We start from the raw sequence: 5,503 nt of genomic DNA, 5'->3' as shown, positions 1-5,503 counted from the left end.
CACGAACCGCGGTCGACTACATGGGAGTCCAGCGACATAGCCATTACGCTAACTGCTGGTTCCCTCCCATCATGAGTTTTAAGCCACCGGGTCCGGGACACAAACCACGGTCGACTACTTGGGAGTCCAGCAATGTAGCCATTACGCTAACTGATGGTCCCTAAGAATAACTTTTCAAAAGGCAAAATTTGGGACCAAACGGTGGCACACTTACAGAACATGATGCTCTGTGAGGCAATTCCACATGAGAAAGTTGCTGAATCAGGTCTGGAGACCTCCCTGAGTATACCAGGCACACATTTGCCTATGATCCAGGGGTGGCTGAAGGCCAGAATGAATCACAGCATCAGACCTATTGAGGGTGGGGGTGCTCTCTTTCTCAGTCTCTGTGATGGAAGAAATAAATATAGTTTTCAAAAATAAGTGAAATCTTTATGAACAAAATTTTATAAATAATATTTAAGCTTTCAATAAATGAAGAAGTATACTTCCCTATATAGGAAAGCTTAATATTATTTTTAAAATTCCATTTTGGAGGAATTATTTTATAATGTTATGCAATTGCTATCAAAACAAAAGTGCTCTCAATTTTAGAATAGAAGGTGAAAGAAGATCTCACAGAGAAGGCAACATCTGAGCAAAGACTAAAAGATGAAATGGTCTTGGGAAGACCTAGAGAGGAACATTCCAGAAAGAGGAAATGGGGGCCCTGACACATCCAGAAGCATAGAAAAGTTGAAGAATGGCACAGTTGGAATGGAGTGAGTGAGAAAAAAGAGTCAGAACAAGAAAATAGTTGGGGGAACCAGCAGTTAGTGTAATGGCTATGTCGCTGGACTCCCACGTAGTCCACCACGGTTCACATCCCGGACCCGGTGGCTTAAAACTCATGCCAGGCGCGTGTGCATGCATGCCCAAGATCCCGAGAGGAGAATGGAGGAGAAGGGATTGCAGCGTGACCAACCCCCCTGGGGGGTGATTTCTCACTTTCTGTCTCTATGTCTCTCTCTGTCTGTCTGGCGAGCGCACGTGCCCTATAGCGAAAACCTCTCCAAAAAAAAAAGAAAATAATTGGAACAAAGTAGGAGAGGAAATGGTGTCAGATCATGTAGGCCACAGTAAGGGCTCTGCTCTGAACAAAATGGCAAACCCATGAAGGTTTTAAACAAAGAAATGACATGGAATAAGTTTCTTCTCTTTTTTACTTTTCTAGTTTTTTTTCCATAGGAGTCATGCATTCCCTAGAGAGAAACAAAAAAAAAAGAGTGAGAGGGAAAGTGAGAAATCATCTTCCTACCCCCTCAATTCCTTCTCCTCCTGGATTTTGAACATGCTCATGCATGCGCACAATGTGGTTTTTCGAGTCACCAGGTCTAGGACTCAAACTGTGGTTGGCCATATGAGAATCCAGTCCTTAACCATCATGCCATCTGCTGGCCCTAAAATAAGCTCTATTTTAGTAGAATATACTCTACCACTGAGTTGAAAATAGCCAGGTAGATGAGATGGCTAGAAGAAGAAAGACCAATTAAAAAGCTATTAAAGTTAAAAATTATTAAAATGTTGGAGACCAGCAGATGGCATGATGATTGTGTTGCTGAACTCCCAGTGGTTCAAGTCTCAGACCTGATAACTTAAAACTCACACTGGGCTCATGTGCATGAGTACCCATGAGGAAAATCGAGGAGAAGGTATTGCAATGTGGCCATCCCCTTGTGCGGTAATTTCTTGCTTTTCGTCTCTCTGTTTTGCTCTCTGTCTCTCTGAGAAGCACACATGCCCTATAGCAAAATAATAATAATAATAAAAAAATGTTAATAATTGTTTAATATTATTTAATAATAAAATTTAAATAATATTTAATAAAATTATCAAAATGTCAATAATTTTACATTATTGACAATAATACAATTAGAAAGCAATAAAATTACTAAAGGGAACTATGTAAAGGACAGAGACAATCTTTTAAAAACTGAAATAATTTTGCCAGCAGGTGGTGTGGTGGTTAATGTGCTAGGCTCCCACATGGCCAATGATGGTTCAAGCTCCAGACCTGGCAGCTTGACATCATACCAGGTGTGTTTGTGTGCATGCCCAAAAATTCCAAGAGGAAACTGGAAGAGAAGGATTGTAATGTGGCCATTCCCTCCAGGGGGTGATTTCTCACTTTCCCTTTCCTTATCCTTTTCACTTTCTCTCTTTGTCTCTCACCAGTGAGTGCACACACTCTATGGCAAAAACCTAAAAACAAAAAAATGCTATGGATAAGGAACCCATGGTTAACATATGCTTATCTGTGAAAAGTTTACAGCTTTTCCTCCAATTGGTTCAACATGGTATTGGAAGGTCTAGCCAAAGCAATTAGAGAAACAAAAGAAATTAAATTAGAAAGGGGGCCTGCTAGGTGGCAAAGTGGTTAAAGTAGCTGGATCCAATACTGGATCCAATATGGTTGACTGCACAGTTAGAGTTCAAGACCTAGTGTCTTATGAAACATGCTCTGTGTGTGTGTGTGTGTGTGTGTGTGTGTGTGTGTGTGTGTGTGCATACCTAAAATTCTGAGAGAAAAATGAAGGAGAGAGAACTATGGCGTTGACAACCCCCGGGAGCTGCTTTCTCACTTTCTCTCTCTCTGTCTCTCATGAGCACATGGACACACATGCTATAGCAAATTTAAAAGAAAATGACAAATTTAAATAATTGAATAAATCAATAAGAAAGCAAGAATTTAAGTTGTCCCTGCTTGCAGTTGCTATGATCTTCTGACACAGGGAACACAGAGGTGCAGGGGTAATCAGGCCCAGCATCTGCAACAAGAAATAGCTTCTTGAACAGAGCTCATGAAGAATTAGACACAGACATAGGTAAACAAGAGGAGTCTATTAAGAGAGAGAAGGCAAGGCCAGCAGATGGCCTTGTGGTTATATCGCTGGATTCCCACATGGCTGACCGTAGTTCAATTCCTGGATCCAATGACTTGAAACTCACGCAAGGTGTGTGTGCATGTGTGCCCAAGGTCCCAGGAGGAGAAGAGATTGTGGCTTAGCCATCCCCATCTCTGGGGATGGGGAGATTTCTCGCTTTCTCTCTCATTTTCTCTGTCTCCCTTTCTCTGGCAAGTGCATGTGCCCTAAGGCAAAAACCTCTAAAAAAAGAGAGAGAGAGAGAGAAGGTAGAGCAGAGCTCCCAAGCAAAAGCAAAGAGCAGATCCTGAGTGGATTGCTGACTAGGAAATGGAGCAAGGAGTTTTTATCTGGATTAGAGGGGCTTTGTCTGTGCTTGTTCCCAGGTGGTTTGTGCATTTTCCTGGTGATGGTGGTGGGGGTGTCATTTGCTGAATGGTCCTGGTTAGTCTTCATATTTCTAACCAGGTCAGGAGACTTTCTTGGCTAAGCTTTGGGGCATAAAAGACTATTACCGGGGACCAGCGGGTGGCATGGTGGTTAAGGTGCTGGACACTCCCACATGGCCGAACGCGGTTCGAGTACTGGACCTGGTGGATTGCTTTCTCACTTTCCCTCTCTCTCTCTCTCTGTGTTTCTCTCTCTGGTCAAATTAAAATAAATGAATGAATAAATAAAATTAAATAAATAAAAAAAGACTATTACCTTCTTCCTGGAATGTTGCGGGACATGGAAAGAAGTCTCTGTCCTAGGTCAGTCATTAAGTCATTGCTGCAAGCTAACTCTGTGAGCAAACTTCAGTGACAGCTGAACTATTGTGTCCCCATCCCAAAACTGAGCCTTTTTTGTTATCTTGGGCCTATACCCTAACTATATTCTTAGAGTTCCTGTCTCCTACCTCATATGAGGTTTTATAAGGTTTTTATAATGAAGTCATGGCTAATGGTCACAAGAAGTCTTTTATCATTTAGGCTCATGGTATGGGTATCCTTTGGCACTAATTGTGGCCTCTACTAGCTAGTCTTTCATTTTTGGGTAGGGGGTAGGATTGTCTTTTGACCCTAAGCATGGTCTTCTCAGAGTGGACAATTTTGGTGGGGGGGAGGGCCTCTAATTTTCCATGTATTTAAGCTCATTGGCCTATAATTTATATTAGGTCCAAACACTTAAATTTCCAAACCTAGGAGTTGTCCTGTCTTGAGTCCTTCCCTCTTCTTTATTTTATTTGTATGCCTCAAAAGTACAGTATAGATATTGGCCAGAGGGACAGAGAGCAGGAAGGAGTTATTTTTCCATCATTTTACAGTGAGCTGACTGATTTTGTGTAGACTGCCTGGTTTCAGGATCTCCCTGTGTCTCAGTCAGTACTCCATCTTGATTCCCCTGTTTTCTAACTGCCTAGCTTGGCTAGTCTCTACCTCACTTCTATATAGAACATCCTAAAGATTCCAACAGAAAACCGTTAGGACTAACAAGCAAATTCAGTGAAGTTATAGGATAAAAAGTCAACATACAAATATAAATCCTGTTTCTATATACCAAATAAACTAGCTGAAAAAGAAATCAAGAAAACAAGCCTATTCAAAATAGGCTTGAAAAAATACCATACTTAGACATAAATTTAGCCAAGAAAATAAAAGCCCAGTATACTGAAAATTTTAAAACATTAATGAAAAGAATTGAGAAGACACAAATAAATAGAAAGATACTTCATTTCCATGGGTTGGAAAAGTTAATACAACCAAAGCAATTCACAAAATCAATGCAATCCCTATCAAAATATCAATGACATCCTTTACAGAAATAAAGAAATCAATTATAAAGTATGCATAAAACTATAAAAGACACTAAACAGCCAAAGTAATCTTGCACAAAAAGAACAACTTAGAGGCATCACATTACCTGATTAAAAATATAGTATGAAACTATAGTAACCTAAAGAGGTACTGGTATAAAAACAGACATGTACCAGTGGGACAGAATAGAGAATCCAGTAATAAATCTACACATTTATAACCAACTGATTTTCAATAAAGGTCCAAAGAACACAAAATGTGTAAGAATAGTCTCTTCAATAAATGATGTTGAGAAAACTGGCCGTTCATATGCAAAAGAATGCGATTAGATCCTCATCTTTCACCATCCATAAAAATCAACACAAAACATGTTAAAGACTTAGAATTAAGAACTGAAATGAAAACAACTAGAAGAGAACATAGAGAAAAAGCTTCATTTGGTCTTAGCAATAATTTTTGGATATGACCATAAAGCCAAATGCAACAAAAGCAAAAATAGACAAGATTATGTGAAACTAAAAAAACCTCTTCACATCAAAAAAAATGATCAACAGAGGGAAAAGACACCCTACAGAATTGGAAATAATATTGTAAACCATACAACTGATAAGGAATTAACATACAAAATATATAAGTAACTCAAACAACTCAATGACAAAAATAACGTGATTAAAAAATGAAAAAGGGGGGAACCGGCAGTTAGCATAATGGCTATGTCTCTGGACTCCCACGTAGTCGATCGTGGTTCGTGTCCTGGACCCGGTGGCTTAAAACTCACGCCGGGCGCGTGTGCGTGCGTGCCCA

The sequence above is a fragment of the Tupaia chinensis genome, unplaced genomic scaffold (assembly GCF_000334495.1).
Source record: "Tupaia chinensis unplaced genomic scaffold, TupChi_1.0 Scaffold145147_1, whole genome shotgun sequence".
NCBI lineage: Eukaryota > Metazoa > Chordata > Mammalia > Scandentia > Tupaiidae > Tupaia > Tupaia belangeri.
The sequence above is the reverse complement of the archived record's forward strand: the minus strand, read 5'-3'. Positions refer to the sequence as shown.